The following is a 12,126-nucleotide window of genomic DNA, read 5'->3' as shown; positions in this document are numbered from 1 at the left end:
ATATAATAAAAACTAACTAAAACATACTAAAAACATACTAAAAACAATGCCAAAAAGCGTATAAATTATCTGCTCATCAGTCGTATGTGTGAGAGTGCTGGGCAGAGCCCTAGACTTACGTCACGTGACACTTCCGCTTACGCATGTATACCAGATTTTCAAAAATGCTGATATGCTGCAGAAATTCAGTTTTTCAACCTAACTTTAAACTTTCATAACTTTTTCTACAAAATTCATTTTTCATCCATTTTTGAGCCATTGGAAAGATCAATAAATAAATTTTTATAAAAATATATTTTTGTTAAACTTCTAACTCTGAGGACTGAGTTACGACCTACCGAAGTTGGTCAAAAACTAGTTTTTGCCCAAAAATGAATTTACCAATTTTTCCAAAGATTCACAAGCCACATCAGTTTATACTCAATATAATGACCCCCAAACCATCCCAATTCACTCATTTACAATTAACCAAGTTTAAGCCTACTCAATTCACATATTACAACTCTTAATAATCAATTTCACATCTTAATTTCAAGCATAACATTCAATCAACTTACCAAGCTTGTTTTTCCTGACCTCCAACCCAAAATTCAAGGCCTCCGGCCTAACATTCATTATTTCAACTCATAATTCATAAATACACAATCACCAACCAAATTCAATTTCAACATTTCATCATTTACACATATCAATTCTATCCAATTACATTATTCAAGCTTATTCCTAGGGACATGTAGCCTAGAATTTCATATCACATTACATGGTATCTAAATAAAACTTAAATCGTACCTTGATATCGGGAGTTTACACCCAACACTTGAACTTTCTTCCGAACAACACCCAAGTTCGAACCTCTACTCCAAGGCTCAACCAAAAGCTCCACAAGCCAATTTAAGTTCCCAAAGTATACCAAAATAACCCAAAATCACCTAGGATTCATGAAATTTGATAAATTACTAGGGTTTAATGATTTCTTACCTTATCCACTGAATATTGGTGATGAAACCCAGTAATAGCTCATACTAGAACACCCCTAAACTATCAAAATTACAAGATTTCTCAATACACAAAGCTCAAACTCAAATTTGATATGTACAATGTAACACCCTAATACTTAAATCCTTATGCTCGAGTCATAAGTCAATGATATTACGGTAGTACGACTCTCAGGTGGATTTTTAATACATAAGTATAGGTAATTTTGAAAGGAGTATTAATCGAGAAGCCTGAAAATGGAGTAAAATAAAATCGTGAAGACGTATCACTCACGTTTCGACAACTAAAAGATAAAGCGTGAAGTCGAAGGCGATATACAGATAAAGGCATCAAGGAGAATAAGAGAAGGACATTATATAGATATATAACATAAGTAAATAGCCACTAGTCTTGACCCGCAAAGTTTAGGTCGGCTAGGGTACAGTATAACAGTAGTTGACAACAGAATCTCCTAATCTCTCCCGAAAGAAACATAAGAGCCTCTATAGGCAAGTTCAAAAGAGTTCAATACATAATATAAGTTCTTTAAAATAAAGGTGGAGAGATTCTAAGCAAAATATAAAGTGGAGAGATTCTAAGCAAAATATAAAGTGGAGAATGAAAAGATCTTTACCATCTCTTAGATGAACCATAGCTCACTTCTGAGCACCTGGACCTGTATCTGAAAAATAAGAGATATATACGGAATGAGAACCCCCGACCCATGGGTTTCCAGTACGGTAAAAGTGCCAAATAAATACAACGCACTGCAATAAAAAATTACTAAGCATCCTAAACTTCCTTTCACCAAATATTCACCCTATGTTCTTGCTAATCCATAAACAGGCAACTGTCATAAGAGAATGCTAAATCTAAATCATATCTTTCATGCTTTTCAACTCTCTCTAACTCCCCAACGTATCAGAATTAGGGTCATAAACAAAACCATCACCTGTTATTTTTGTCTCAGCAATTCTATATCAATACTTCATACTCTCACCTGGAGCAAGTGAAATCACTTCACTGTGCCTACCCAGGGAACTCAAATTATCTCATTCAATAGTCATCATTATTATTTAATTACATCATCAACTCATCTCATCAAGCACAGCCCTCAGCGTCCACCGACACCAGCATGAAAGACCTCTCAATTGTACAAACACAAGCAATACAGACAAGTAATACACAATTAAAGTACAAGTAGAACAAGTAGCACATAATCAGGTAACATAGCATATATGATATAGCAATCCAAAACAAATAGGCAAACCCAAACAATTCAAACATATGCAATATATATGCCTGCTCTATGGCTGATGATATCATCTGTCACTTATATAGCTAACTCGACACGTCCCGGAAGCTAACCATGGACAGAAACACCTATCGCGGAGCAAATAGGTTTGAGCTACAACCCCCTTGCTACTACCCACTCAACCCAAAGCCAATGGAATAACCACTACTGCGGCTACTACCCAGGTGGGTGTTTAAAAGCTCAACTTGGAGTGAGTGGAATCACCACTACTGCCGCTGCTACCCAAGTGTCACAATCTCTGACCTGGAGCAAGTTGGACGAACCACAACCCTTGCTACAATCCAGGATCTCAAAACATACATTCATTCAGTTTAGAATCGATCATCATTGTTATCAAATCTCAAACATTAACCAGGAGTAAGCGGGACGAACCACCACCCTGCTACTACCCAAGTATCACAAATACACATTTATTCAAAACTCCATAATTAAACTCATTTGTCATAATCCTCCTTCCACATCTCATACCTAGAGCAAGTGGAAAACGCTAGTGCCTACTACCTGGGATCACACATTACATTCAACAATTTTCAGCATTATTCATTAACCACATCCATTCATTAATCATATATGCATCTCCGGCATACTCGCCACATGTTCAAGCCTCCTCCATCAATCATAATCATTTAAACATTAATCATATACATATACATACTCAGCCATAACTCAATGCTTATCATAGCTATTCGGCTCATACTATATACAGCACTTTCACCATCATCATCAGCAACTCATACAACCATCATTACTCATCATTCATCATTTATTCTCACTTTACTTCATCCACAAGTTACCACATGTCCTAGCTTCTTTTCATTATAAGCATACTATAAAGATTTAGGACATAAAGGGTGAGAATGGAGGCTTAGAAGTCTGAAATTCGGCTTTGAAAACTCAAAAATCAGCTTTGGGATGAAAATAAGGCCACGCGGGCGCGTCGCCCATGCGCACGCGTGGAAGGCCGAAAACTTATAGTGACGGTAGAAAAGTAAAGAGACGCGTGCGCGTCGCCCACTGATAAACCACTATTTCATGGTTTACCTTGTACTCAATTGAGTGGTTTTTATCAACTCTTTACCCACTTATTCATACTACTTGCATGGTTTTACATTTGCCTTCCTAATTATGTGCTTTGATTGAAAATATGTTTCTTTGGACTTATATTTTCTTATTATTAATCCTCTCTTATTACCATTAGATGCCTTGATATGTGTGTTAAGTGTTTTCAGATATTATAAGGCATGAATGGCTTGGAGGATGGGAAGGAAGCATGCAAAAGTGGAAGGAATACAATAAGTTGGAGAAATTGCTAAGCTGTCTAGCCTGACCTCTTCGTACTCAAATGGCTATAACTTTAGCTACATAGGTCCAAACGACGCGGTTCCAGTTGCATTGGAAAACTAACGTCCGGAGCTTCGATATGCAACCCGCGCGACCGCGTGAGCCATGCGGTCGCGTCACTTTTTCGCGACCTGTACAGACCAGAAAGCGCTGGAAGTGATTTCTGGGCTGTTTCTGACCCAGTTTTCGGCCCAGAGAACACAGATTATGGGCTATAAAGTAGGGCCATGCATCCATTCATAAGCATGCTCCAACAATTCACTTTTTATGTTTTAGGTGTAGTTTTAGAGAGAGAGGTTCTCTCCTTTCTCTCTCTCTTAGGATTAGAATTTAGGATTTCTCTTAGTTTTAGGAGACTCTCAATCCCAGGTTCTTTATTTTTATTTATCCCAATTTAATTTATGAACTCTTCCATGTTACAGATTACTCTTTTGAATTAATATTATTTGAGGTATTTCAGTTATTATTGCTTTCTTTTATTTACATGATTATTGCTTCCCATCTGAAGGCATTTTTATTCCAGTAGTTTGAATTTTCTTTCCTTTTGGCTTTGGTTAAATAATTGGTGACTCTAGAGTTATCAAACTCAGTATTGATTGAAAATTGGATTTCTTCATTTCATTAATTCATATTCCAATAACTCTAGTCTTTCCTAAGGAAAGACTAGGATTTGAGGATTCGAATTCATTCATCCACTTAACTTACCTTCATAGTTAGAGGTTAACAAAGTGGGAGAAGAACCCAATTCTCTTCATAATTGATAAGGATAACCAGGATAGGACATACAGTTCTTGTACCTTGCCAAAGGTTTATTTTACAGTTATTATTATTTTATTTTGCTTGTCATATAATATATTCCCACCTTACTTCCATAACCCCAATTTTTCCTTTTTCATAACCAATTATAAGAACATATTTCCTTGCAATTCCTTGAGAAGACGACCCGAGTTTTAAATACTTCGGTTATCAATTTATTTAGGGGTTTGTTACTTGTGACAACCAACACGTTTGTATGAAAGGACTTTTGTTGGTTTAGAAGCTATACTTGCAACGAGGATTTATCCGCAAATTTCTAGACCACGCAAAAGTTCTCTCATCAAAATGACGCACACGCGTGGGTGTGTTTTGTGCTCTCCGCACAAAACCAGCACAATACCCGCACAACTCTCGGGAATGTTGGCTGGGAACTTGAATCAGTATATCGACGCGTACGCGTCGGGCAGGCGCACGCGTGGGGGAGTGAAAATTTGAAAGTGACGCGTGGGAGTACGATCTGCCAAAAATTTTACTAAGTTAAAAGCTGCAGAATTTCATTTTTAAACCCCAAACTTCCACCATACATAACTTCTTCTACAAAATTTCTTTTTCAACCACTTTTGAACCATTGGAAAGATCTTTGAATAAACTCTCATAAAAAAATCCATTTTAAAAGAATTCCAAACTCCGTGGACCGAGTTACGGACCGTCAAAGTTGGTCAAAAATCAGTTTTACCCAAAAATAGAAATCACCAATTTTTCTAATGTTCATAAGCAAAATTCATTTTCACTCATCCAAATGACCACAACCCAACCACATTCACATAATTACACTCATCCAAACCAAACCTACCTCATCTACACAATTTCACCCAAAACTATCAAATTCCACACCTCAATTTCTCAAACCTTATTATTCAATAACGAAACCAATTATTCATACATTCAATATCTAAAAGACATCCATTATCTTATATCATCACACAATACACATATCAACTTACCTTCCTTACCTCTTTCCGGCCTCCGGCCTAAAATTCACGGCCTCCGGCCCAAATTCACAACTTAAATGCATATTCCACAAACCAATATTCATTATTCAATTCATCAAATTCTCAACACACCAACATACAAATTCACACAATTCTCAACTCAATCATCAATTCTCATTACATAACAACTATGCATATTAGTACCAACCATTTGCACAATCCAAACTTAATCCTAGGGGCATTTAGCCTAGGAATTCTCATCACATCACACGGTACTTAAATGAAACTTAAATCGTACCTCTTGTAGCCAAAATAATTGAGCTTTTTCTTAGAAGTCTCCACCAACCCTTAACTCCAAGCCTCACCAAAGCTCCTCAAGCAACACCAACCTCCCAATTGTGTACCAAAATCACCAAATACACTAACATAACCAATTTCACATATATACATTAACCTAGGGTTCAAGAAAATGATAAATCACAAGAGTTGGAGGGTTCCTTACCTTAACTCACGAAACTTTATGATGAATATCACCAATGGCTCATACTAGAGTACTCCTAAACAACCAAAATCACAAGATTTTCTCAAAATCCAAACCAAATTCGAATTTAAAGAGAAAAACTAAAACTGGATAGAGGACAGTGAGATACTCACCAAAAAACCTAAATAAAATCGTAGAGGATGAGAAGAGCGATACGTGGCCGCAAACGACTCGTCAATCGGAGTTCCAGATCAAAAATTATGGTGATTTGAAGTTGGTGGTGGCTAGGGTTTGATTTCTCCACCCTCTTCTCTCTTCACCACTGAACCTCTCAATCAAAATGGGAGAAAATGATTTGTTTTGTGCTAAAAATGAGTTCTTATATAGTGTGGGCTTGGGTCCACTTAGGCTCGGTTCACTTATTTTTGTCTGTTGGCCCAATTTTGGGCCAAAACCTTTAAGATTAGCGCTCTAAATTGCACTTTAAATATTTCTACATTCCCTAATTATAATTCATAATTTTTTAACCTTATTTACTTATAATCAATTTTCTCAGCTGCAGTACCAAACAGATCTCAGCCGGTACTGCCGGTCAAAATTTCAGTGCGCATTTTTACGCAGAAAACTATGTTTTTTGACTCAAAAAAATTCACTGAATCCAAATACCATATTTAAATGATCAAATTCTGATTGCTAAATTTTCTAGCCGTATCCGCCCATATCTAATTTATGATTTAATTAATTACGGTTAGATCAAGTTTCACATACAGCAAAAATGAGGCAAGAAAATTCGAGATTCTTACCAACCTATTCAGATAGAAACATAGGGTTTGTTCCCTCTTCCTCACTCTCTTCTCATTTCAGCATGAAACACAAATGAAGGAGATTTTAGTGCTGAACTTGCACAAGTGTATGCCTTATGTATGAGGGCTTGCGCCTAACTTGGGTTCGGTTCACTTGGTTTAGCCCGCTGGCCCAACATTGGGCTAAAACTTTTAAGTTTAGTGTTTTAATTCGTATTCTAATTATTTTTACTTTTTCAATTATGAATTGTAATTTCTTAATTCTCTTCACTCATAATTAATTTCTTCATTCATAGTAACGGGTATATTTAAGCCGGTACAACAAGCTAAAATACCAATACGCATTTTTACATATTTTTTCACAGAAAATTATATTTTTCCACTCGGAAAAATTTTTTGAATCCAAATATAATCGTTAAATTCTCAAATTATGAACTCTAAATTTTTCAACCCCTTTGGCCTTTATTTAATTAATTACTTATTTAATTACCGTTTAACCGAGTTTTACATCCTACCCACCTAATTAAAAATTTTGTCCTCAAAATTTAGTTACCTGTGAATAATTGCGGATAGTCCTTCCTCATGTCTGTTTTCAACTCCCAAGTATGCTCCTTGATGCCTGATCGACTCCAAGCCACCTTAAGCAATTGAACTTCTTTTCCGCGGAGCTTCTTAATGCTCACATCATCAATTCAAATCGGAGCAACTTGAAAAGTTAGATTCTCTTTCAGCTGAACTAATTCGGGCTCCAATACATGAGTCACATCAGGGGTATACTTCTGAACTTGCGACACGTGAAATACATCATGCAAGTATGAAAGATGTGGCAGTAAAGCCACTTGATACACTACGGATCCGATCTTTTTCAAGATCTCAAATGGACCTATGTATCTAAGATTCAATTTCTTTGTCTTGATTACTCTTCCAATACTTGTCGTAGGAGTAACTCTCAGGAATACATGCTCACAATCTTCAAACTCTAACGGCTATGCTCACACTCTTAAACCCTAACGGCTTTCTCCATCGATCCGCATAATTTTTCTAACGACTTTGCGCAATGAAAATTCTAACTCTAACTCTAACTCTGGTAATAATAAAAAAATTCCTATTAAAGAAAAAAGAAATATTCCAATTAGATTGAAGGATGGTTCTTTGAAATACATTTTTAATATTTTCTATACTTTTGAACTTGATTATAATTTATTAAGTATGGGACAGTTATCTAAGATGGGATATAAGATGATAATTTAATATAGACATTGTACTGTGTTTGATAACAAAAAAAGATTCATTGATAAAGCAAAGATGACTTCTAATAGAATCTTTTCGTTAAAAATTTAACATGCACTCTTTCTTGCATGAATTCTATAATATTTGATGATAGCTGGCTGTGGCATATGAGGTTTGGGCACTTTCACTTTTCTGCCTTAAATTACCTATCAAGAAAAGGACTTATTTCTAGTCTACAATGAGTTCATATTTTTAATTATGTTTATAAAATTTGTCAATTGGGAAAGAAGCACAGAGATCCATTTCTTACTGAAAAGTCATGGAGGACAAGAATATTACTTAAAATTATGCACTCAGATCTTTGTTCCTTGAAGTTCCAAGAAATGGTGGCAGGTATTTTATCACTTTGATGATTTTAGTAGATATACATGGATATATTTTCTGACACAAAAATCAAAAGCATGTGATGCATTCAATACATTTAAGGCGTTTGTTGAAAATAAAGTGACTGTATAATCAAAATTATCAAAATAGAGAGGGGCATAATATTTTGCTTGTTCAAATTACTTTAAACAACATGGCATTTAACATCCACTAACAACTAGATATACTCCTCAACAAAATAGAATTGTTGAAAGAAAGAATAGAACCATCATGGATATGATCAGATGTATACTCAAGTCAGAACAAATACCTAAAAATTTTTTGGTGGAAGCAATCATAGCTGCAGTACACATTTTGAATAGATGTCCAACAAAGCATGTTTGTGATAAAACTCCTGAAGAATCTTGGAGTGAAAAGTAGTCTTCTATTTATCATGTCAAAGTTTTTAGGTGTATTGCTTATGGTAATATACCAGATCAATCAAGAAAGAAGTTAAATGACAAAGACGATGAGTGTATCTTTATTGGTTGTAGTATAGATTCAAAAGTATACAAATGGTCTGATCCAGAAACAAAGAAGGTGATCATTAGCAGAGACGTGGCATTTGACAAGAAAAGTATTCGTTACTGAAATGCAAAGACAAAAAAAATAGCCAATCATAATTCTAAATACTTATGTTAAAGAAAAAGAAAGACAAACCAGACATAACCAATTAACCAAAATCATCTAGAAGACTTTAGAGAGAGCAAAGATACCTACTAGATTGGTAGATTATGAAGTTGGCAATGATAATGATCCATCAAATAAAGAAATTATCAATTTTACATTATTTTCATATTGCAAGCCAGTGAACTTTGAAGAAGCCTCTAGAAACAACAATTAAAAAAAGTAATGGATAAAGATATTCATGCGATTAAGAAGAATGATACATGGGAACTGATAGATTTACCTGTAGATAAGAAGTCAATTGGAGTAGTGTGGACCTACAAAATTAACAACAAATCTAATGGTGAAGTTGATCATTTTAAGACAAGATTAGTTGCAAAAGGATACAAACAAAAATTAGGTATTAATTACTTTGAAATATTTGTTCCAGTTGCTTGATTAGACACTATTTGAATACTTATTTTACTCTCGACTCAAAATAAGTGAAAGATACATCAGATGGGTGTTAAATCAACATTTTCAAATGATATTTTAGAAGAAGAAGTGTATATTAAGCAATATGCAAGATATAAGATTCTTGAAAAAGAAGATAAAATTTATAGGTTGAAAAACGCTTTGTAGAATTAAAGCAAGCACCAAGAGCATAGTATAAGAAGATTGATTCTTATTTCATTTTGAATAGTTTCAGAAGATGTCTTTTGGAGCATACTCTTTACATCAAGTTCGTTGAATCTGGAGATATATCTAGATCGCGTGCCTTTATGTTGATGACTTCATTTTTATCGACGATAATTTAAAGATAATTATGGAATCAAGGAGGCTATGATAAAATATTTTGAAATGCCAGACATGAACTTGATGTCTTATTTTTTCGACATCAAAGTTGTTCAGAAAGATGATAGAATAATTTTGAAGAAATTTTAAATAGAGCATTCAAAATCATTTTTCACTTGGGTCAAAGAAATGTTCAAGTTGTTGAGAGAAGATAAAGGAAGAACGATAAAACTCACTTATTACAAAAGGTTGATTAGAAGTCTAAGATACCTGACTGCACTAGACCAGATATCGTGTTTGGAGTTTAATTACTAAATAGATTTGTGGAAGATCTTTATACAAACCATTTGCAATAAAAAAAAAAAGATTCATTGATATATCAAAAGTATGTTAAATGATGATATTTATTATAAAAATACCAATGAAGTGAATATTGTTGGTTATACTCATAGTGATTGGACTTGAGATATAGAAACAAGAAAAAATACTTTAAGATTTTCACTTCATCTTGGTTCTGGTAAAATTTATAATCTTTAAAAAAATAATTAGTAGTAACACTTTTTACAACAAAATTAGAGTTAGCATCAATAAATTATGTAATGCAAACAGTTTGGCTAAGAAGAATTATTAAAAAATTAAACGAAAAGCAAAGTACTCTAATATTAATATTGTGATAATAAGTTAGCTATTGTACTTTACAAAATTTGAAAGTCACTAGTTGCCAAATTTAAAAGTCAAAATACAACAAATAATGATGATCAAATGACAACTCATATAAAGTTTTATACAAAATCTTAGAGAATTTAAGAATACTACAAATTGCTTATAACATACTAAAAGTGAATAAAATATAGTAGTTAAATATGAGTTGTAAAGTTTAACTACGTATACAAGTCAAAGATAATCAATAATAGTGATTAAATATATATATACTCATGAGTCATCAAGTTTATAAAAAATAACTAGTGTAGCAAGTTGAACTTTTTACAAGTTTTAACACTTTCATTACAATTCATGCTTAATTATTTATAGTCAATAATAACCATTTTTAATAATTAAATATTTCTTCATATTTTGTCTATATAAATATTTAAAACACATGTACTTTTATCATCTCTTCATGAATTAAGATGTATTGATATATTAAAAATTCTCTTTTTCTTTATAAGAGTGTTGGCGGTAAATTTAAAAAAGAAAATATATGATAATAACATTTATATCAGCAAATGATTTCGAGACCAATTAATTGTGAATGTTATGCTTACAATTAAAGCCGTGCAAAAATGAGACAAAGTCTTTGCATGAAAATATATAAGACGTTTGAAAAGTTAAGATAAAATTTAAAATATCAATGTGTAATCACCAAGATCAAACACGAAGAACAATGCCCATTTGGGATTTAAAGCTGATGAAAAAGTTGTTACGGGGTACAATTAAAAAATATATTGATGTTGATGAAATATTTTCACGAATGGTAAAAATGACATATATTTATGTAGTTTTCAGAGTAGTAACGAGTCTTTGACTTGGAAACTAAGTAATTGAACACAAATTTTAAGGAAGATCTACATAGATACAAAATTTTAAAAAAAATTTAATAACTTAAAATCTCTAAATTTTATAAAAGTAAGATATTATATATATATATATATATAGATTTCTTTTATCACACTTTTTAAGATATATTTATTTAAATAAAGTCAACAGTTCTATCGAAAGTAAAAATTTATGTTTTATTTTTATAAATTTCAAATCTTGACATAATAAAATTTTTTAAAAAACAAAAATATCCGAAGTGAATTCTTTAGAAATCTATTTAAATATATATTTTAAAAAAAAGTTTGAGTCATGTTAGGTTAGTAGAAGAAAGACAAGTGTTAGGTCCTCATAACTGGCATTTACAATTGTTAAAAAAGGGTTCTCTTTTAATTTATTAGTGGAGGAGAAGAGTTATTATGAGTAAAAAAAAATAATGAACAATCCACCATAGGTTTTTTTTTTAAAATATCGTGCCACTCTTTTTGACTTGTATCTCATTTTTTGTGTTGTTGTGAATCTCTTCTTGTGCCCTATTATTTCATATATATAGTAGAAGTTAGTACTGGAGTTTATGTGTTCTTCTCAACAACATATCATGAGAAATTATTGTGGTATTTATAAAAAAAAAGGTCCGTATTACATTTTAAAATATAAAAATATTATCAAAGTATATAGCATACTTCTTAAGAAAAGTCAACTCTTTGATTTGTCTACTCGCATATATATCTACTAAGAATGTTAGTATTACATTTTCCAAAAAGAGGCATGGCAAAAAGCATGGAGTACAATATAACATAAGAAAATTTTTAAGTGTTTCAGCAATATTAGTATTTTAATAATTTTAATTATTAATTTCAATTATATATATAT

Source organism: Arachis duranensis, chromosome 3 (genome assembly GCF_000817695.3).
Source record: "Arachis duranensis cultivar V14167 chromosome 3, aradu.V14167.gnm2.J7QH, whole genome shotgun sequence".
Classification (NCBI taxonomy): Eukaryota; Viridiplantae; Streptophyta; class Magnoliopsida; order Fabales; family Fabaceae; genus Arachis; species Arachis duranensis.
This window is presented reverse-complemented; position numbering follows the sequence as displayed.